Source organism: Manis javanica, chromosome 13, assembly GCF_040802235.1.
Source record: "Manis javanica isolate MJ-LG chromosome 13, MJ_LKY, whole genome shotgun sequence".
In the NCBI taxonomy this organism is placed as follows: domain Eukaryota; kingdom Metazoa; phylum Chordata; class Mammalia; order Pholidota; family Manidae; genus Manis; species Manis javanica.
In genome coordinates this window covers 38,914,559-38,937,798 of record NC_133168.1, presented here as the reverse complement: position 1 = coordinate 38,937,798, position 23,240 = coordinate 38,914,559, and the positions used below count along the sequence as shown (strand labels likewise).

The 23,240-nt window shown below is 35.7% G+C and overlaps 1 protein-coding gene across 1 annotated transcript in view; it reads left to right on the top strand.

The window, feature by feature from the left end:
* Window positions 1–23,240, top strand: part of CEP85L (centrosomal protein 85 like) — a 174,361-nt gene that overhangs the window by 10,249 nt on the left and 140,872 nt on the right. The window lies entirely within an intron of this gene.

Below are 23,240 nucleotides of genomic sequence, written 5' to 3'. Positions count from 1 at the left end.
AAACAGTATACTCTTTTGGGGGTAGATGGTCTATTCTCAAAGGGATTTGGGCTTGTTTCACTCTGACAGCCTTATACCCGTATCCATCTATGATAGCGGGGGGTTCTGGGGAACAGCTCAGGGTTACTATGAATCAGTGAACATTCAGCCCCTGTACCCACCAGAGCCAGGAAACATTGTATGTTTACTGGGAACCAATGGATAGCTATTTCAACATGTGGTGTCCAGTCCCCCCCCCTGGGTCTCTCAGGGCTGATACCTCAGCCTTCCCTTCAGTCAAACCGTGTTCCCCAGTGATATTCCTGTGTGGGCTCCAGTGAGGTTGGCTCACTCTCCAGCAGTAAGTCTTGCAAACACACAGGCTGGACTTCTGGCTCTGTCTCTGACCTCTGCCTCTTTGGTCTTAATGGCTGAACTGCTGCTCTGGTTTTAGTTGTTGCCATAGCTCTAGTAAGATCCTATTTGACTTCACATCTAATTTCCTTCCATCTACTCCTGCCAATATTAAATCAACTCACATCTGGATCCTCATAACCTTCATGGGGTCCTTCACATTCTTTTTGTGAGTAGCAGACCTTATTTCTTTTCGTGTTCTCATTGCTTCAGCTACTCCTAAGTCTGCTACTGTACGTGCCATCTTGCTTATGGGATGCCCTAAGTGAGGGGAAAGAATGGCCACTAAAGACCCAAAGAGGGATGTGGGAGCTGTTTGAAGCACAATATTTCTCATCCCAGTTGTGAAAATCTCTTCATCTGGGCCATAATTGTCTGGACTATAGATGGCATTTCTTATGCCTAGCTCTCGTAACACCTGTTGGAGCTCAGCATATGTCTGCCATCTAACAGGAGCCTCTGGCACATCACCCTGATTGGGCCACACAGCACAAAGTGCAGCCATAAGCCAACTGAGGAGGGAGTGACTCCCTGGGGTCTGATGTGCATTTTATAATCGCTGCCTCAAGGTGGGCTGCACTGTCAAGGAAGCCAGCTTTCCTGTCTCTGATCCCAACAGAACAATTCCATCCACCCCTAAGTCCCACAGGTGCGGAAGCCAAGCTGATATTGACTCCGAGGGCTTCTGCCTAAACCAGGAGTCCAAATCCACCAGCTCAGCCTGAGTAAAGGGATGGACCATAGAGTGCTCCTCGACCTGGGGAGGGGCTGCTCCTCTCCTTGGGGAACTTTCAACTGCTGAGTCTTTATTTTCTTTACAACCACCGGGTGTGCCTTCAGTATAGGAGGCACCGAAGCCTCTGGCATCACCTCTTCATTCTTCGCCAGCTCCTCCCTTTCTGGGGCTGATGGCACCTTTCTCTCCCCTCCCCCGAGTGCCTCCTCTGCTACATCCTTTACCTTTTTTACTGTGCCTCATAGCAATGCTGGCTCAGTCTTCAGCAGCTCTGTTACCTTCACCCCAATGCTTTGCAACTGGTGTTCTCTGCCACCTTTCCTGCGCTTCCCTCAGGAGGTCGTCTTTTTCCTTTATGGCCTTTTCCTCCTTCAGAGCACCTGGCAGCACTGCTGTATCATTCCTTAAGGAATCTTTTACCTCTCACTTGGCACCTTCCTGACGGCATTCTTGTGCTGCCTGCTCTCGCATCAGTGCCATTTCCTTCTTCAGGGAATCTGCAGAAGTTTGCAGCTTGTGTTCTTGTTCCACCATTTCTTAGGTCTTTTTCAGGAGCATGTCCTTCTCTTCTGTAGAATTTTTAAATACTGTGAGAAGCAGCCAACCCACAGTCCCTGCTGCCTCACGGGCACTCTGTCTCTCAAAAGATCTATTTACTATACCAAGAGCTATCTGTACTGCCTCAGGTATCACCTCCTCTTGCCTCCAGTCCTGGGGTGGGGCCCAGTCCTCTAGGAGGAAAGTCACCTCAGACCACATACCATTGGGGGACAATCCACTGTCTCCCCATTCACAGGGGAAGCCCACTGAAGCACCCCTCCCATAAGGGCAGCCTTTCTTTTTCCTTGGTTAACAGTGAACCCTGCCGATTTCGCCAATTATCTTGCCAATGTGTTTCAGCCCCAGGCAAGTTCGCTATGGATTCAGTGTGACCAAAGAAACTGACAGCAAAATGTTCTTTGAGGTGAAAGGATTTATTACCTGGCTTGTTCTCCCCGTGGTAGGTTGAGCATTAGCCTCTCTGCCTCCACCCACAGCACTGGGCCAAGCTCTCTATATAGTGCAATAGTAGCTTATTGCCTAATGGTGTGGAAGTGGTAGCCTAGCAACAGGCCAGTTACATCATCAGGTGGTCTAAGTTCAGTGAGGATCCTGGAGATAGGAACCCCATGTTCCCCACAACACAGGAAGCCAGTCTTTGCCTCTGGGCCTTTCTGTCCTCACAGCTGTCCTCTGGGTCTCTCAGTCTGCACAGCTGTCCTCTGGGCATTTGTCCTCGGCACTGCCTCCACTCCAGCCTCTGCTCTGCTCTCCTGCAGCCTTGCAGCCATGCCACCGTGTCGTCCAGAGCACTGGGCAGAGCTCTTTACGTATAGTCAATAACTACATATTGCCCACACCTGTGTAGTGAGCTAGCCGACCAGGGCCAGGTGAGAATTCTAGCCAGTGGAACTTTAACTTTATCCACAATGGCTGTCCGGGCTGAGAGGTCCAGAGGCAGAGACCAGCTTGCTGCATGCAGACTCTCTTTGAGTGAATGGGATTTTAATGATTGACCTGTCACCGTGGAAATAAAGTTGGGCATAACCCTTTCACCCCAAGAATATTTTATTGTCCTTTGGTCATATTGAATCCATAGTGAACTTGCCTGGGGCTAAAACCAACTGGCAAGTCAGGCGGTTACATTGCTCTTCTAGAGGCAGAGACAGTGCTTTCTCTCTGTTTTTTTTTTCCACTGCTATTTATTTATTAATTAATTTATTAAGGTATTATTGATATATGAAGGTTTCACATGAAAAACAATGTGGTTACTACATTTACCCATATTATCGAGTCCCCCACCCATACCCCATTGCAGTCACTGTCCATCAGTGTAGTAAGATACCACAGAATCACTATTTGCCTTATATGTGCTGTGGTGTCTTCCCCATGATCCCCCTCACACCAGGTGTGCCAATCATAATAGTCCTCAATCCCTTCTCCCTCCTTCTCCATCCGCCCTCCCTCACTCCTCTCCTCTGGTAACTGCTAGCCCCTTCTTGGAGTCTCTGAGTCTGCTGCTGTCTTGTTCCTTCAGTTTTGCTTCATTGTTATACTCTACAAATGAGGGAAATGGTTTGGTACTTGTCTTTCCTGCCTGACTTATTTCACTGAGCATAATATCCTCCAGCTCAGTCCACATTGCTGCAAATGGTAGGATTTGTTTCTTTCTTATGCCTGAATAGTATTCCACTGTGTATATGTACCACATTTTTATCCATTCAACTACTGATGGACATTTAGGTTTCTTCCATATCTTGACTATTTTAAATAGTCCTTTAGTAAACAGGGGTGCATATGTCTTTGAATCTCAGAATTTATATTCTTTGGGTAAATTCCTAGGAGTGAGATTCCTGGGTCAAATGGAATTTCTATTTTTAGTTTTTTGAGGAGCCTCCATATTACTTTCCACAATGGTTGGAGTCATCTGCATTCCCACCAGCAATGTAGGAGGGTTGCCCTTTGTCTGCATCCTCGCCAGCATTTGTTGTTCCTAGTCTTTTGTATGTTGGCCATCCTAGCTGGTGTGAGGTGATATCTCATTGTGGTTTTTATTTGCATTTTCCTGGTAATTAGTGATGTGGAACATCTTCTCATGTGCCTGTTGGCCATCTGAATTTCTTCTTTGGAGAATTGTCTGTTCATATCCTCCGCTCATTTTTTAATCGGGTTATTTGCCTTTTGGGTGTTGAGGCATGTGAGTTCTTTATATATTTTGGATGTTAACCCCTTATCAAATATGTCTTTACAGATATATTCTCCCATACTGTAGAATGCCTTTTTGTTTTGTTGATGGTGTCCTTCGCTGTACAGAAGCTTTTTAATTTGATGTAGTCCCATTTGTTCATTTTTGTTTTTGTTTCCCTTGCTCGAGGAGATGCATTTAGGAAAAAATTGCTCATGTTTATATTCAGGAGTTTTTTGCCTATGTTGTCTTCTAAGTGTTACATGGTTTCATAACTTACTTTCAGGTCTTTGATCCATTTCTAGTTTACTTTTGTGTGTAGGGTTAGACAATCATCCAGTTTTATACTCTTGCATGTAGCTGTCCAGTTTTGCCAACACCAGTTGTTGAAGAGGCTGTTATTTCCCCATTGTATGTCCATGGCTTCTTAATCATATATTAATTGACCATATATGCTTGGGTTTATATCTGGACTCTCTAGTCTGTTCCTTTGGTCTATGGTTCTGTTCTTGTGCCAGTACCAAATTGTCTTGATTACTCTGGCTTTGTAGTAGAGCTTGAAGTCAGGGAGCATAATCCGCTCCACTTCATTCTTCCTTCTCAGGATTGCTTTGGCTATTCGTGGTCTTTTGTGGTTCCATATGAATTTTAGAACGATTTGCTCCAGCTCCTTGAAGAATGCTGTTGGTATTTTGATGGGGATTGCATTGAACCTCTAGATTGCTTTAGGCAGGATGGCCATCCTAACAATATTAATTCTTCCTATCGATGAGCACAAGATGTGTTTCCATTTATTTGTATCTTCCTTAATTCTCTCCTGAGTGTCTTATAGTTTTCAGAGTATAGGTCTTTCACCTCTTTGGTTAGGTTTATTCCTAGGTATTTTATTCTTTTTGATGCAATTGTGAATGGAACTGTTTTCCTGATTTCTCTTTCTGCTAGTTTGTTAGTGTATAAGAATACCACAGATTTATGTGCATTAATTTTGTATCCTGCAACTTTGCTGAATTCAGATATTAGATCTAGTAGTTTTAGAGTGGATTCTTTAGTTTTTTTAATGTATGGTATCATGACATCTTCGAACAGTGACATTTTAACAACTTCTTTACCAATCTGGATGCCTTTTATTTCTTTGTGTTGTCTGATTGCCATGGAAAAGACCTCCAGACCTATGTTAAATAAAAGCAGAGAGAGTGGGCATCCTTGTCTTGTTCCCAGTCTTAAAGGAAAGGCTTTCATCTTCTCACTGTTCAGTATGATGTTGGCTGTGGGTTTCTCATATATGGCCTTTATTATGTTGAGGTACTTGTCCTCTATACTAATTTTTTTGGAGTTTTTATCATGAATGCATCTAGAATTTTGTCAAATGCTTTTTCAGCATCTATTGAGATGATCATGTGGTTTTTGTCCTTCTGTTAGTTGATGTGGTGAATGATGTTGATGGATTTTCTAATACTGTACCATCCTTGCATCCCTGGAATGTATCCTACTTGATCATGATGGATGATATTTTTTTATGTACTTTTAAATTCTGTTTGCTAATATTTTGTTGAGTATTTTTGCATCTGTGTTCATCAAGGATATTAGTCTAGTTTTATTTTTCTTTGTTGTCTTTGCCTGGTTTTGGTATTAGAGTGATGCTGGCCTCATAGAATGAGTTTGCAAGTATTCCCTCCTCTTCTAAAATTTTTGGAAAACTTGAAGGAGGATGGTTATTAGGTCTTCATTAAATGTTTGGTAAAATTCAGCGGTGAAGCCATGTGGTCCAGGTATTTTGTTCTTAGTTAGTTTTTAAATTACCAATTCAATTTTGTTGCTGGTAATTGGACTTTTCAGATTTTCTGTTTCTTTGTGCGTCAGTCAGCCTTGGAAGGTTGTATTTTTCTAGAAAGTTGTCCATTTCTTCTAGGTTATCCTGTTTGTTAGCATATAATTTTTCATAGTTTTCTCTAATAATTATTTGTATTTCTGTGGTATCCATTGTAATTTTTTCCTTTCTCGTTTCTGATTATTTTTATGTATGTAGACTCTCTTTTTTTCTTGTTAAGTTTGGCTAGGGGCTTATCTATTTTGTTTATTGTCTTGAAGAACCAGCTCCTGCTTTCACTGATTCTTTCTATTGTTTTATTCTTCTTAATTTCATTCATTTCTGTTCTAATGATTATTATGTCCCTCCTACTGACTTTGGGCCTCATTTGTTCTTCTTTTTCTAGTTTCATTAATTCTGAGTTTAGACTGTTCATATGGGATTGTTCTTCTTTCCTGGGGTAGGCCTATATTGCAATATACTTTCTTCTTAGTACAGCATTCGCTGCATCCCATAGATTTTTGTGGTGTTGAATTATTATCTTTTGTCTCCATATATTGCTTGATCTCTGATTTTGTTTAGTCATTGATCCATTGGTTATTTAGGAGCATGTTGTGAAGCCTCCATGTGTTTGTGGGCTTTTTCATTTCCTTTGCATAATTTATTTCTAGTTTCATACCTTTTTGGTCTGAGAAGCTGGTTGGTACAATTTCAATCTTTTTCAATTTACTGAGGCTCTTTTTGTGTCCTAGTATATGATCTGTTCTTGAAAATATTCCATGTGGACTTGAGAAGAATGTGTATTCTGCTGGTTTTGAGTGGAAAGTTCTGTAGACATCTGTTAGGTCCATCTTTTCTAATGTGTTATTCAATGCCTCTGTCTCCTTATTTTCTGTGTGGTAGATCTGTCCTTTGGAGTGAGTAGAGTGTTGAAGTCTCCTAGAATATTCATTGCATTTTATTTCCCCTTTTAATTCTATTAGTATTTGTTTCACATATGTAGGTGCTCCTGTCTTGGGTGCATATATATTTAAAATAGTTAAATCCTCTTGTTAGATTGACTCCTTTATCATTATGTAATGTCCTTCTTTGTCTCTTATTATTTTCTTTGTTTCAAAGTCTATTTTGTCTAATACAAGTACTGCAACACCTGCTTTTTTGTCCCTATTAATTGCATAAAGTATCTTTTTCTATCCCTTCACTTTTAGTCTGTGTATATATTTGGGTTTGAAGTGAGTTTCTTGTAGGCAACATATAGATGGATATTGTTTTTTAATCCATTCAGTGACTCAGTGTTTTTTGATTGGTGCATTCAGACCATTTACATTTAGGGTGATTATTGATAGGTATGTACTTATTGCTATTGCAGGCTTTAGATTCTTGGTTACCAAAGGTTCAAGGGTAATTTCCTTACTATCTAAGAGTGTAACTTAACTCACTCAGTATGCTATTACAAACACAATCTGAAGGTTCTTTTTTTTTTCTCTTCCTTGTTCTTCCTCCTCCATTCCTTATGTATTAGGTATCATATTCTGTACTCTTTGTCTATCCCTTGACTGACTTTAGAGGTAGTTGATTTAATTTTGCATTTGCTTAGAATTAATCATTTGACTTTCTTTTTTTATTACAATTTTTTAAAGGTATTATTGATATACACTCTAATGAAGATTTCATATGGAAAACAATGTGGTTATTACATTCACCCATATTATCAAGTCCCCCCCATACCCCTTTGCAGTCACTGTCCATCAGTGTGGTAAGACGCCACAGAGTCACTACTTGTCTTCTCTGTGCTACACTGTCTTCCCCGTAATTCCCTTCACACCATGTGTACTAATCATAATACCTCTCAATCCCTTTCTCCCTATCTCCCCACCCGTCCTTCCTCACCCCTCCCCTTTGGTAACTGCTAGTTCCATCTTGGAGTCTGTTGCTGTTTTTATTCCTTCAGTTTTGCTTTGTTGTTATACTCCACAGATGAGCGAAACCATTTGGTATTTGTCTTTTTCTGCCTGGCTTATTTCTTAGTAATTAATTGTTCTACTTTTTTTATTACAATTTACCTGATAATATCGCCCAGCTTCATTCATGTTGCTTTAAATGGTAGGATTTGTTTCATTCTAATGGCTGAGTAGTATTTCATTGTGTATATATACCACATCTTCTTTATCCATTCATCTACTTATGGACACTTAGGTTGCTTCTATATCTTGGCTATTGTAAGTAGTGCTGCAATAAACATAGGGGTGCATATGTCTTTTTGAATCTGAGAACTTGTATTCTTTGGGTTAATTCCTAGGAGTGGGATTCTGGGTTAAATGGTATTTCTATTTTTAGTTTTTTGAGGAACCTCCATATTGCTTTCCACAATAGTTGAACTAGTTTACATTCCCATCAGCTATGTAGGGGGGTTCTCCCATCTCCACATCGCTGCCAGCATTTGTTGTTCTTAGTCTTTGATGCTGGCCATTCTAACTGGTGTGAGGTGATATCTCATTGTGGTTTTAATGTTCTACATGCTTTACTGTGGCTTTATTACCTCAGGTGACAGGTATTTAGCCTTAGGAACACGTCCATCTATAGCAGTCCCTCCAGAATTCACTGTAGAGATGGTTTGTGGGAGGTAAATTCAGCTTTTGCTTATCTGGAAATTGTTTATTAATCTTGTTGTGTAAAGTATTCTTGTTTCGATGTCCTTCTGCTTCATTGCATTAAATATTATATCATGCCACTCCCTCTGTCCTGTAAGCTTTCTGCTGAGAAGTCTGATGAAAGCCTGGTAGATTGTCTTTTGTATGTGATCTTTTTTCTCTTTCTGGCTGGTTTTAATAGTCTGGTCTTATCATTGATGTTCTCTATATTATTTATTATATGTCTCGGTGCTGTCTTGCTTGGGTACCTTGTGTTGGGATATCTGTGCACCTCCATGGCCTGATCTCCTTCCCCATATTGGGGAAGTTTTCAGGAATTACCTCTTCAAAGACACTTTCTATCCCTTTTTCTCTCTCTTATTCTTCTGATACCCCTATAATGTGAATATTGTTCTGTTTGGATTGGTCACACTGTTCTCTCAATATTCTTTCATTCCTGGAGATGCTTTTTCCTCTGTGTGCCTCAGCTTCTTTGTGTTCCTCTTCTCTAATTTCTATTTCATTTATTGTTTCCTCCACTGTATCTAGTCTGCTTTTAAACTTCTCCATTGTATTCTGTAATGGTTGGATCTCCATCCTGAATTCATTCCTGAGTTCTTGAATATTTTTCTATACCTCCATGAGCATCTTTATGATTTTTATTTTGAAATCTCTTTCAGGAATATTGATCAGTTAAGTTTCACTTGCCCCTTTTTTGTGTGTTTGTGGGATTTTGATTTGAACCAAGTTCCTTTGACTTGTATGTGGTGACCTCTAGTGCCTAGAAGCTCTACTCTCTGGAGCTGCTCAGACCCTTGAGCAATTTTGGGGTTCACAGGAAAGTGGTGCTAGTGCCCTGTTCCATGAGGTCTTTTCTTTTCTCCAGGTGTATGTAGTCTTGTGTAGCCTACTTTCCTGTTGCTCTTTCAGGATTAGTTGTATTATTTATATTTTCATATTATATGTGGTTTTGGGTGGAGTCCTCTTTGTTACCTCTCATGCTGCCATCTTTCTGTGTCTCTCTTAATCATAGGAAATATATATTGCCTTGCCAAGACACTGCTGAGGCTGTTTTGAAGCTTTTTCATTGATATGGAGCATTCCATTTCATTTTAGGAATAATGTACTGAAAAGTTTGGCTAGAAAGTAAGTTGTTTAATTTTGGGGAGACATTTATGAATTCTCTCAAGTTTTATTATGGAATGTTTTAAAACTACAATTTTATTTTTGTTTTAGCATTTTAATTTATAGGGTTCTTAGGTTCCTAAGTATCATAAAATAAACGGCTAATTGAGAAATAATTAACCTAGTTTCCTTCCTTTTGAGGTTAATGGCTACGTAATTAAAAGTAGCATTTATTAGGTCTCACACTTCCTTATTTAGGAACATTTATTTGATTGGGGTCTTGATTTTCTGCTGTGTCTGATGGTCCTTAGTTTTGTCATAAAAACATTTAGGATAGTTTCTCTGTTAGTTGATATTGTGAAATGGTTATATTAAGAGGGAAAGGTTTTTGCCCTCTGCAATGCCACATTGTATACTCCCTTACTTTTGTAGTATTTTTATTAAAAATCTCAGTTTATACTACACATCATTTTTTCTATTTTATAAATAGAAACAAAAGCTTATGAGAGACTAAATTAAATATGTGATCCTCATTCCAAGTAGCTACCAAAATATTTTTTTGAATATAGCATTTTGTGTAACCAAAAGATAAAATACATTGAGTTCTTTGTTTTATGAGTACTTGGTGAATCTTTATTCGTTTGAATTCACACTTTTTTTTTGAAAAGCGAACTACTTATTTATCCATCTGGTCATGTTCTTAATTGAGGTAATTGTAAGCCTGAACCAACCTAGTTTAAGGCTCTTCCTTGTTACACTAGAATTAAAAATAAGGAAATTCAGAATCACATCTGAAGGATATATAGTCTTACAACCTTTTGTGGAAATGTTTTTAAAATTATTTACATGGTTTTAATGAATTTCCAGCTTTATATTTAGAAAGTAAAAAACACTAGCTGTTGATTGCTTAAAATTTGTTTTAAATCCTTAAATGCAAGAAAACAAATTAACTTAGATTGAGATGGATTTTCTTTTCTAGTTTGAGATGTAATTGATATATAATATATTAAGATTTATAATATAGTGATTTGATATATGTATATATTGTGAATTGAGCACCACAAAAGTTTAAACATATATCACCACATACAGTTTGTCTTGCCAATGGGTTTTGGCCCTGGGCAAATTCACCCTGGATTCCATGTGACCAAAGAAATGACAGTAGAACGTTCTTGGGGTGAAAAAGTATACGCAACTTTATTCCCATGGTTGCAGGTCAATCACTAGAACCCTGTCCACTCAGAGCTAGTCTGCAGGCAGCAAGCCGTTCTCTGCCTCTGGTCCTCTCTGCCCCTACAGCCGTCTTAGTCTCTGTTCTTGGTGCTGCCACCACTTCAGTCTTGTTTCTGCTCTGCTGCAGCCTTAAAGCTGTGGCATCATTTTTCCCCCAGAGCACTGGGTGGAGCTCTTTATATAGAGTCAGTAACAATGTGTTGCCCACACATGTGTAGTTAAGTAGCTAACCTGGGCCACGTGAGAATCAGGGACACAGGAACCTTCACTTTATCCACAGTTACAAATTTTTTATCTTGTGATGAGAACTTTCAAGATTTACTCTTAACTTTGGAATATACAATACTGTATTGTTAAGTATAGTCGCCATGTTGTACATTGCATCCCCAGAACTTATCTTTTAACTCTAAGTTTGTACTTTTTAACCACCCTTGCCCATTTTTCCCACCTCCCACCCCTTGTCGTTGGCAGCCAGCAATCTGCTCTCTGTTGCTATGAATTTGGGTTTTTTTACATTCTGTATGTAAGTGAGATAAGACAGTATCTGTCTTTCTCTGTCTGGCATATTTCACTTAGTGTAATGCCCTGATGTCCACCCATGTTGTCACAAATGGTAGAACTTTCTTTTTTATGGATACATACCTAGAAGTGGATTTACTGAATTATATGGTAGTTCTGTTCTTAAGTTTTTGAGGACCCTCCATGCTGTTTTCCGTAGTGGCTACACCAAGTTACATTCCTACCAACAATGCCAAGGGCTTACTTTTCTCCACATCCTGGCCAACACTTGTGATTTCTTATCTTTTTGATAATGGTCATTCTAACAGATGTGAGATGATATTGTTGTTGTGTTGATTTGCATTTCCCTGAGCACCTTTTCATGTACCTGTTGGCCATTTCTATGTCTTCTTTGGAAAAATATCTTTTCAGTTCCTCTGCCCATGTTTTAATCAGTTTTGTTTGTTTTTTGCTACTGAGTTGTAAGAGTTCTTTATATATTTCAGATATATACCTTACCAGATATGATTTACAAGTGTTTCCTCCCATTCCATAGGTTCCATCATTTTGTTGTACTTTCCTTTGCTGTGTAGAACTCTTTTAGTTTGATGTAGTCTCACTTGTTTATTTTTGCTTTTGTCACCTTTGCTTTGGGTGTCAAATTCAACAATATCATTGCCAAAATTGGTATCAAGGTGCTTACCCCCACATTTCTTCTAAGAATTTTGTGGTTTTAGGTCTTAATTTCAAGTTTTTACCCATTTTGAGTAGATTTTTGGGTATGGTGTAAGATAGAGGTCCCATTTCATTCTTTTGCATGTGGCTGTCCAGTTTTCCCAACACCATTTATTGAAGAGACTATCCTTTCCCATTGTATATTCTTGGCTCCTTTGTAGTATATTAATTGATCATATATGTATGGGTTTATTTCTGGGCTCTTTTCCATTGACATGTGAGTCTGTTTCTATGTCTAGCAATTAAAAAAATATATACCGTTATACATTAATTCACTTAATTATCACAACAACCCTATAAGAAGATACTATAATTTTTCATCTTTTACATATGAGAAAGCTGATGCACAGATTGACTGAGTGACCTACTCAAGGTCTCACTGCTAATATGATGTGGTACGGAATTGGAACCCTGGAAGCCTGGTTTCACAGTCCACATTCTCTTCTACTACAGTGTATTATTAATTCTGTAATAATAGAAAAAAATTAAAACTATTGGGATCACTTATCCTGGAGATAAAAAGTACTAAAATGTAGTGGAGGACTGAATGAAGAACATAAATCTCACTATGTTAAGTTTCTTCCATCTTAGCTAGATAGTCTCCAGCATAGTACAAGATTTTCTGTTCTTTTTTCCCCTGGTTACTATAATATGAATATTTTTCTATGTGTTTTTGTGTTCTATTTAATTTTTTGTGACTTTTTTTTGTGTTATCTGGCCCTATTGGAGATTGTTTTGCCGTATTTATTAGGAATTTTGGCCATCAGCTCCTCAAACATTTATAATTATTAGTATTTTTTTGGTTGCTTTGGAAAATACTTACTGATCTATATATAGATATTTACATGCAAATTGGCTCAAGTGGTAGTTTAAAAGTCTCTTGGATTTTAGAATAAACAAAACAACAGTAAAAAAATCCCTGTTTTAATCTTTCTTCTAATGGGAAGAGTATTTTTTCTTTTTGGTATCATTAATCTACAATTACATAAGGAATATTATGTTTACTAGAGTCCCCCCATCACCAAGTCCCCCCCACATACCCCATTACAGTCACTATCCATCAGTGTAGTAAGATGCTATAGAATTACTACTTGTCTTCTCTGTGTTGTACAACCCTCCCTGTGCCCCCCCCTACATTATGTCTGCTAATAATAATGCCCCCCACTTTTGTTCCCCTTATCTCTCCCTTCCCAAACTGTGAATCCATTCTTGGGTTCTGTGCATCTGCCGCTGTTTTGTTCCTTCAGTTTTTATCATTGTTCTTATACTCCACAGATGAGTGAAATTATTTGATACTTGTCTTTCTCCACCTGGCTTATTTCACCGAGCATAATACCCTCTAGCTCCATCCATGTTGTTGCAAATGGTAGGATTTGTTTTCTTCTTATGGCTAAATAATATTCCATTGTGTATATGTACCACATCTTTATCCATTCATCTACTGATGGACACTTAAGTTGCTTCCATTTCTTGGCTATTGTAAATAGTGCTGCAATAAACATAAGGGTGCATGTGTCTTTTTCAAACTGGGCTGCTGTATTCTTAGGGTAAAGTCCTAGGAGTGGAATTCCTGGGTCAAATGGTATTTTTGTTTTTAGTTTTTTGAGGAACCTCCATACTGCTTTCCACAATGGTTGAACTAATTTACATTCCCACCGGCAGTGTAGGTGGGAAGAGTATTTTTAGATCTAATAATAAGGCTTCCAAAATTCTAATTTTATACCACAAACATTTATTGGGTATCCAGAGGTAATAATGACTGTATATACCGATACTTATTGCCTAACTGTGCAGCTTTGTGGTAGGGACTTAAAAAAAAATGGTCTTTCAATGTTCCCAAATTTGGTGAAGGAGAACAAAGTCATGTGCATATGGGTCAATGTAATTTAGTAAATGCTGTTGTGGAATTTTGAATGATATATTGAAAGAGTACGAAGTTGTAGTTATTTAATACCACCTGGAAGAATCAGAAAACATTTAGAGCAAATTAATTCTGAATTGGGACTCTTAAAGACAGTAGAGAAGGGAAATAGCTTGATGTCATGAAAGAACCTGATCTGTTTGGAGGCAGTGGTTATAGTACGTGTTGTCTAAAGTGTTTGTAGTAGGAGAGTAGGAATGGGGGAGGTAGGGATTGTAAAGTATTAGAAAATAAGGCTGCTGATTTTTGAAGAAATTTGCCAAATTTAAGGAATGTTTTATTATATACTGCATGTATTATTAAAATATTTATATTTAATATATTAAATATGGTATATTTAATAAAACAGATAAACCACAGACCTATGTAAGCAGAGTAATGACATAAATATTTTTTATTTAAAGAAGGTAATTCTGGTAAGGTAGAGGCTGGCAATCTGTAACAATGGGGATTGGAGAGGAGAGATCTTCAGTTAATACTTCCAAAATGGACTGAGGAGTTTCAGAAACTGATTAGATGGATAGTATGGGTTAAGGAAAAGAGATTTTTTTGTTATGTTCTCAAGATTTAATTTTGACTTAGTTGTACATTAATTTCTATTGATAACAGAATTGGGGCAGTGAAGGCGGCTGTTTAAGTAAACTGATTTAATTGCACTGTTCTGAACTTTTTGCAAAAGTACTTTGCATTTGTTAATATTTAAACATGTTAAAATGTGAGATAAGTGCATCTTATGTCATAAAAAGGTAATTTTTCTTTGTTATTTTGTTGCGTTCTGTTCTATTATATTTTAAAAGGTTGGTCTCAGTCCACTAAATGGGTGGTAACTTGCATTTTGAAAAGCACTGCAATTTATATTCATGTTTTGTATTATATATTCAGCTTTTTATGTGAAAGTGTAAATCTGCTTTGTCATTCATGCTGTTTTCCTCTGACTTAGTGTTGTCATTAAAGAATTCAATAGGATTAGTTATTCTAAGTGCAGTTACAGATATATTAACATACTGTGGAAGACTTGATACTGTATGCATTTTTGCTTCCAATTTAAGCAAAAGTTTTAGAAAGAAAATAAAATAACAGGTTATTTCTTCATTTAGATGCTAATCTTCCTGTATTTCCAGTGTAAGAAATATTAATTATTTTTAAGATAAGATACACCTGGGCATTTAGTATTCTATTGAAAATAATTGAAATTTGTATTAAAATGTATAACCCACTGTCTTCCAAAGAGAAGTTCCAATGTATGGTGTCTTGGAATCTTTGCTATTCTCTTAGAAATGCTCCTGTCTTTGTCTTAGAACTGATTTTACAGCCATCCAATTGCTTTACTATGGTAGAACCTGGGTGAAACTTTATTGTTGAAGATCACAGAGTCTTATTTTAACTTATTTTTTTTTAAGTGCAAAGCGCACGTCTAGAAGTTGGTTAACCATTTCAGTTAGCATAGTCTGTAACTATTGTGTGAGAAAATCTCCCTTATTGTATCACTTGGTAAACATATTTTCACGTCTATTTCTTACTGCTTTGTGATTCTGGATTGACTTGAATAGAAGCAAGACGTCGTTCTTCTCAGACTGAATTCATTATAAAGATTAGGGTGTTACTTTATTCATGACATTTGTTAATTAACTTAAGTGTTCCAGGTACATAAAATATATTGGATCTTTTTAAAAAAAGAAAAGTAGTTATTTAAAGGTTAAGACATGTGAGTTCAGGCTTGTGGAGATCAACTTATATAGATAATTCTGTCATTTTATTATGTTTCTGTCATTTTGGGAAGCTTGAGTGAATTGCTTTGCTTTCTTTAAAAGGAAGAGTTTAGTAAAAATAAGGTCATTGTGATACCTCATAAGCATATTAACTTACTGATTTAAAAGAATAAGATGTTCTGAAAAGGACACCTGTTTTCCCCACTGATTAATCCAATGATTTGTCTGATGTGATTGGACTTGATATCTGCTTTCTTCCTCTAGAGTTCTTTTGATGAAGATACCTTTCTAGAAAAAACGACCACAGTTTTTTTGCAAAGTATTTGAACTGCTGTTTCTCCTGTAGAAAATAGAATCTCCTACAGCTTTAAAAAGCATCATCATCTTTTTCTTCTAATAGAAGTTTATTATGATATTATTAAACAGACTTTAGCTATGAACCAGAACAAAGAACAAATAATCTGTTCCAAGTTCTTTATTTTGAATTTGAAGAAATCTTTATTCTTTTTTATAGATTTAGTTAATTTTGTATACATTAACATGTGGTTTTGTATTTTTGAATATTTAAAAAAGTTATTGTAGTTTGATTTACATGTTAGAATGTGTCCATTTTGTTCCACACTAGGCCAAATAAAGTTGTGTACCCATCAGTGAAAAAATAAAACCAAAGACTTTTATTAATAGTTACTTAGCACAGGTAAAGAATAATTAAGAGGTGCTTAAATGATGTTGACTTACTTGGTTTATAAGCAGTGGGGGCTAAGTGTTTTTTGAAAATTAATGAATTTTTTCTCATCAGTTAAATTAAACTATTATAATTACAAGAAAAATAAAACCATGAAGGTCAAAGAAATCTCTAGTAATCTTACCATCTAGGGAAAACTTCTAGTAGTATTTTGTTATATTTTTTTCTAGTTGCTTTGTGCATTCTTTGTTTGAATCTTTACTATATCTGGCTGCAAGCTCTGAGTAAGGTCTGGAAGACATGGTCTTTGCCCCTGATGAATATTACTACAGTCTGAAAAGAGGACAGATACATGATCAGATAACTTTAGTTTAATTTGGCAGATGCTTGGCTGGAGACAGGCAAAAAAGAGTTCAGAGAATTCTTCCACAATATGAAATCTGAGGTTATTTGTGAATTCCCCACATACTAAATTTTCTGTTTTGTTACTTAGTTCACAATATAAGCATTTTTTATGCTTTTATTATTCTTCAGTGCTTTAATGGCCAAAATTCTGTTCCCTTTTTTATTTGCAATTGTTCTGTGTTAGAACCTATGCTTAAGGAACATTGTTTTGTCTATAACTCCACTCCCCCAAATGTTGGATTATTATTTCTTTTTTCCCTTAGTTTTACTAAATGTAATTGACAAATAGTATTACATTAAAGTTTAAATGTGTTGATTTGTTATATGTATAAATAATGAAAAGATTCTCACCAGAGCTAATTAGTACATCTCTCACCTCATATATTTACCTTTTTTTTTAGTTGAGTATGCTAAAGTTCTGCTTTCTTAGTAAATTTCAAGTATACAAAGCAGTTTTGCTAATTTACAGTTATTATATTCTACATAAGATTCTCAGACTTAGTAATTTAATAACTGAGAGTTTGTATCCTACCATTCTTTCCCCATTTCCCCACCCCCTAGACCCTGACAACCATCATACTGTGAGTTCAACTTTTAAAATTCCACATGTATTATATGCACTGCAGTATATGTCTTTTCCTTGCTTATTTCACTTATCCTAACATCCTGGAATTTCATCCATGTTGTCGGAAATGGCAGGATTTCATTCCTTGTTCTGGCTGAATAATATTCTACTATGTATATACACTTAGACATCTTTATCCATTCATCTGTCAGTGGACACCTAGGTTGTTTTTATACTTTGCCTATTGTGAATAACTATTCAGTGAACATAGGAATTCAGATACTTCTTTGAGATAGTGATTTTGTTTCCTTTGGATATATATCAAGAAGTGGAAATGCTAGATCATATGATAGTTGTATTTTTAGTTTATTGAGGAAATTCAGACTGTTTTCCATAGCAGCTGTACAAGTTTACATTAAAGTTCCACTTTTCTCCACACCCTCGCCAGCATTTGTTATAGCTTGTCTTTCTGATAACAGATATCCTAACAGGTGTGAGATGATACCTCATTGTGGTTTTGATTTGATTTCCCTGATGGATAGTATTGTCGAACACCTTTTCATGTACCTGTTGACCATTTGTATGTCTTCATACAATGTATGTGCAGACCCTTTGCCCATTAAGAAAAAAAATTTTTTTTTCTATTGTGTCCATTTTTACTATTGAGCTCATTTTATTTTTGATATTAACCCCTTATCAGCTGCAATTATTTTCTCCCATTCCATAGGGAATTCCTTTCATTTTGTTGATAGTTTCCTTTGCTGTGCATAAGCTTTTTCATTTGATGTAGTCCCACTTGTTTATTTTTACTTTTGTTGCCTTTACTCTTGGTGTAAAATCCAAAAATCATTGCCAAGACCAATGTTAAGGAGCTTACCTTCTATGTTTCTTCTAGGAGTTTTATGGCTTCAAGGTCTTACGTTCAAGTCTTTAATCTATTTTGAGTTGATTTTTGTGTATGGCGTAAGTAAGATGGGGTCCAGCTTCATTCTTTTATATATAGCTGTCCAGTTTTCACAGCACCATTTATTGAAGAGACCACCTTTTCCCCACTGTTTATTCTTGGCTCTTTTGCAGTAAATAATTTGATCATATATGCATGGGTTTATTTCTGGACTCTGTTCCATTGATCTACATGTCTTTTTTTAATGCCAATACTGTACTTTTTTGATTACTATAGCTTTGTACTATTGTTTGAAATCAAGAGGTTGATGCCTCTAGCTTTGTTTTTTCTCAGGATTGTTTGGTTATTTGGGGTCTTTTGGGATTCTATCCAAATTTAAAAATTGTTTTTTGTATTTCTGTGAAAAATGGCATTGAAATTTTTATACTGATTTTGAGTCTGTCAGTCATTTGGGTAGAATGGACATTTGAACAATATTAATTCTTCAGTGCATGAACATTTATCTTTCCATTTATTTGTGTCTTCAGTTGTTTTCATTAGTGTATTATAGTTATAGATGTACAGATCTTGAGTCTCAATTTACTCCTAAGTATTTTATTCTTTTTTGATGCAGTTGTAAGATTGTTTTCTTAATCTCTTTCCAGTAGTTTGCTGTTAGTGTATAGAAGCACAACTGATTTTTATATATTGGTACTGTTTCTTTCACCTTTACTGAATCTGATTGTGTCCAACAGCTTTTTATTTGGTGGAATCTTAGGGTTTTCTGTCTGTAAGGTCGTTATCTGCAAATAGAGATAGTTTTACTTCTTCGGATGCCTTTTGTTTTTCTTGCCCAATTTCTTTGGCAAGGACTTTAAATACTATGTTAAGTAAAAGTGATTAGAGTAGGTGTTCTTGTCTTATTCTTGATCTCAAAGGAAAAACTTTCAGCTTTTTGCTGTTGAGTATGATCACTGTGGGCTTGTCATATATGACTTTAATGCATTGAGGTGTATTCTCTCTGTACTCAATTTGTTGAGAGTTTTTCATGAAGAAAGGATGTTTAATTTTGTCAAGTACTTTTCTACATCTATTGTGATGATCATATGATTTCTGTCCTTCATTTTGTTAATGTGTGCTGTATAACATTTACTGAGTTATATGTTGAAGCATACTTGCATCCTTGGAATAAATCTCACTTGATCATGTATGATCCTTTTAATGTGCTGTGGAATTTGGTTTGCTAATATTTTGTGGAATTTTTCACCTATATTTATCAAGGATATTGGCCTGGAATTTCTTTTATTGTAGTGTCTTTGTCTGGCTTGTTTTCATGGTAATGATGGGCTTTTAAAAGGAGTATGGAAGTGGTCTCATTTCTTCTGTTTTCTGAAAGTTTGAGAAGGATTGTTACAATTATTTAAATGTTTGGTAGGGGATTGTTTTATAGTTCTTGGTGTTCAGGTCTTTTACTTCCTTGGTTTAATTTACTCCTAACTATTTTATTCTTTTGATATAATTGTAGCATTGTAAAATTGTAGAATTATAACTAATGGTTAAATTCCTCAGTGAAGTCATCTGGTCTTGGACATTTCTTTGTTGGGAGGTTTTTGATTACTGATTCCATGTCCTTACTAGTAATTGGTCTGTTTAGATTTTCTGTATTTTTGTGGTTCATTCTTGATAGGATATGTCTGCAGGAATTTATCTGCTGGTGTGTAATTGTTCATAGCAGTTTCTTATCATCCTTTGTATATTTCTGTGGGATCAGTTACAATATCTCCTTTTTCATTTCTGACTTACTTATTTGAGACTTTTTTTTCTCTTTTCAGTCAGGCTTGTCAATTTTACCTTTTCAGAACATCAGCTCTTGTTGCATTGATATTTTCTATTGTCTTTTTAGTTTAATTTATTTTCACTCTGATCCTTGTTGCTTCCTTCATAATACTAACTTTGGGTTTTGCTTTTCTTGTTCCTTACAGTGTAAAGTTAGATTGTTTATTTGAGCTCTTTTTTTATTTATTGCTATAAACTTCCCTCTTAGAACAACTTTTGCATGCTATAAGTTTGGGTATATTGACTTTCTATCATCATTTGTCTCAGATATTTATTTATTTATTTTTTGACCCACTGGTTGTTTAGGAGCATATTGTTTAATCTCCATATATTTGTGAATTTTCTAGTCTTCTTTTTGTACTTGATTTATAGTTTCATACCATTGTGGTCAGAAAAGATGTTTGATATATTTTAAATCTTCTTTTATTTATTAAGGCTTGTTTTTGGCATAACATATAGTCTGTCCTAGAGAATGTTTCATATGCACTTTAGAGTAATGTGTATTCTCTATCTCTGTCTATGGAGAGAGACTTATCATAAGGAATTCATGTGATTATGGAGGTTGGCGAGTCCCAAGATATTCTTCAGGGTGAGTTGATAAGTTGGAGACCCAGGAGAGTCAGTGGTTTAGTTCCAATATAAGTATCCTGAGATCCAGAATAGCTGATGATGTAGTTACAGTCTGAAGTCTGAGAGGCTCAAAACCCAGGAAGAGCTTAATGTTTCAGGTCTAGTTTGAATAGAGGAAAAAGCCAGTGTTCTATTTCAAAGACTGTCAAGTAGGAAGAATTTTTTCTTAGGGTTGGGTCAGCCTTTTCTATTTATACCTTAAACTAGTTGGAAGAGGCCTATATACATTTGGAGGACAATGTGTTTCACTATATCTACCAATTTAAATATTAGTCTCATCCAAAGACATCCTCACAGAAACATACAGAATACTGTTTAACCAATTTCTGGACATCCATAGTTCAGTCAAGGTGACATATAAAATAACCATCTCACACATGTTCAGCATTGACTGAGAGTTCTAAACCATATAAGTAAACTGTGACCATTTTATTGTAGAAAAAGAAATTTAAAATGTGGTTGATGTTTGTAGTCTGTAGGAAACCTCAGTAATGCTCCCATGAATTGTCAGATATTGAACAGCATGACTCACTGATTTGTGCTCTAGACTAAACTAGATTTTCTTCTAAATAAAGGAGTGAGTGAACATGCTAGCTGTAGTTACTCATTTTGAATCAGTTGAATTTTAGAGATTATTTCCAATCAGAATGATTTTTTTACTCTACATCAGAGGTCTGAAAACCCATGGGTCAAATCTAGCTTGTCACCTGTTATTGTAAAGTTTTATTGCAACATAGCTACACCCATTCTATTGTCAACTGCTTTTACATTACAGTGACAGAGTAAGATAGTTTTGACAAATGGAATGGCTTATAAACCTGAAAATATTTACTATTTGGCCTTTTACAGAAAAAGTTTTGTGGAGCCATTCTTCCTGGTAATAGTTAATGATATAAGGCTAATTATTAAAGATTTTTCTAGCTTTTGATAATAACACCTTATCATTATCAGTAGATTTTACTTTATTTTTCCTTCCCCCAATCACTGATGTATGTGCATGGGTGTGTATGTCCATGTTTCTGTGGGTGTGTAACTACGTACTTTTACCTGTAAGTGGTTTCCTTAGGCCACAATTTGACAACAATGAATGGGGTAGATGTGTGGTGTGAGCTAATATGTAGCAGTACTTTATACTGGTCAAAATAGTTATAATATTTAAGAACAAGGGTTTTAAACTTTATTTCAGTGGATTTATGCAGCTTTTGTACAATTATTACTAGGAATCTATTCAATTTACATATCTTGATCTATGGCTAAGAATCAAATGTTGATGTTATCTGAAAATCAGTAAATAATTTTAAGCATTTTTTCTCATAAGGTGGTGGTGTATAACAATAATAATAGTAATAATAAAAATAATTACTAATGATAGAGTAACTGTTCCTGTAAATGTATTTGTTCCTTTAGTAAAACATTGTAGACAGCATTAGCATTTAGGTGTAGAGCTCTCTGAAAGCTCCTTTTTCATATATGTAAACATACAACCTCTTCTCTTACCATGGAATTTTATACATGCAACTATGTAAAGTGTTTCTCTCCCACACATAACTTTCTGGATGTCATTACATGTTAAAAAAATAGGTCAGTAAAGCCATTTTCAGCCCTTAAATATTATCAAATAATTTATAGATGCATATTTTATTTCTAGATATTTATTTTAAGTGGTGCTGCCAGAAATTTCCTTGTGCTTATTATGTTCTTTACTTCTCTGTTTTTGTTTTTTTTTGGATAAATTTCTAGTAAAAAGTCTTGTCTATGTTGAGATTTGATATCTGTTCCCAGATGCCCTAAATTAGAAATGTGATATTAATTTATATGCCCACAAAAGTATATGGACATTTCCTGCACTTTGACATCAGTTTTTCAAATATTTGCCAATAATACTATGTTTAGGTAATAATGTAGATAATGTAAAAATTGAAAAACTATTGTCTTTTTCATTTCTCTTATTAGTACGACTGGACATCTTTTCACATATTTATTTGCCATTTACATGTGCTCCCAGCTATTTATGCAATTTTCTAAAAAAATTATTCTCCAATTGCACTTGGGTGAGAAAGTAGTGGGCTGGTTGCCCTTTTTTGATAGTGGTTTAGACAGACTTTGAGTTCTTTAGATGGAATATTATCTGAGGAGATGAGTGAGGTCAGTTTAGCATCTACAAAGTATTAAGTGGTTGTTCTGAACCTCACAGTTGGTAGCAAGTATCTCTTTGGTCAGTATTTTAAAATCTTGAGTTAATTTAAATGTGTATGGCTTTTAAAGCTACTTCTGTACCTGCATCTATAAAATCTAAACAAATTTAATGTATAAAGTATAAATAAAAATTCAAAATAATATTGTGGCATAATGTTTTATTATTATAAATTATTTTAAATGTTAATGTTGGGATTATTAATAAGGTAGAAAATAGCTTCAGGTCTGGCTTTTAATTTGTTTATGTATTTTGATTTTAATATTGATAAAGAGAGTTACTATCCCTAGAAGTGTGGTAAAAATGATATAATTACTTTTATGGACATGTTTGTTGTTTTGCAAGAAAACACTCCTTACTTGCATGCCAATTTCAATAGTGTATCACATGGTAATTTTGTAAAGCTGTCTTGTTTCATATCTGATAAGTGTCCAGTACATTATTTGACCTTTATTTAAATACAGCTGTAATTGCAAACATAAAACACAAATGGCATTAAAATTATGTGATAATAAATCTGTTTTAAGGTA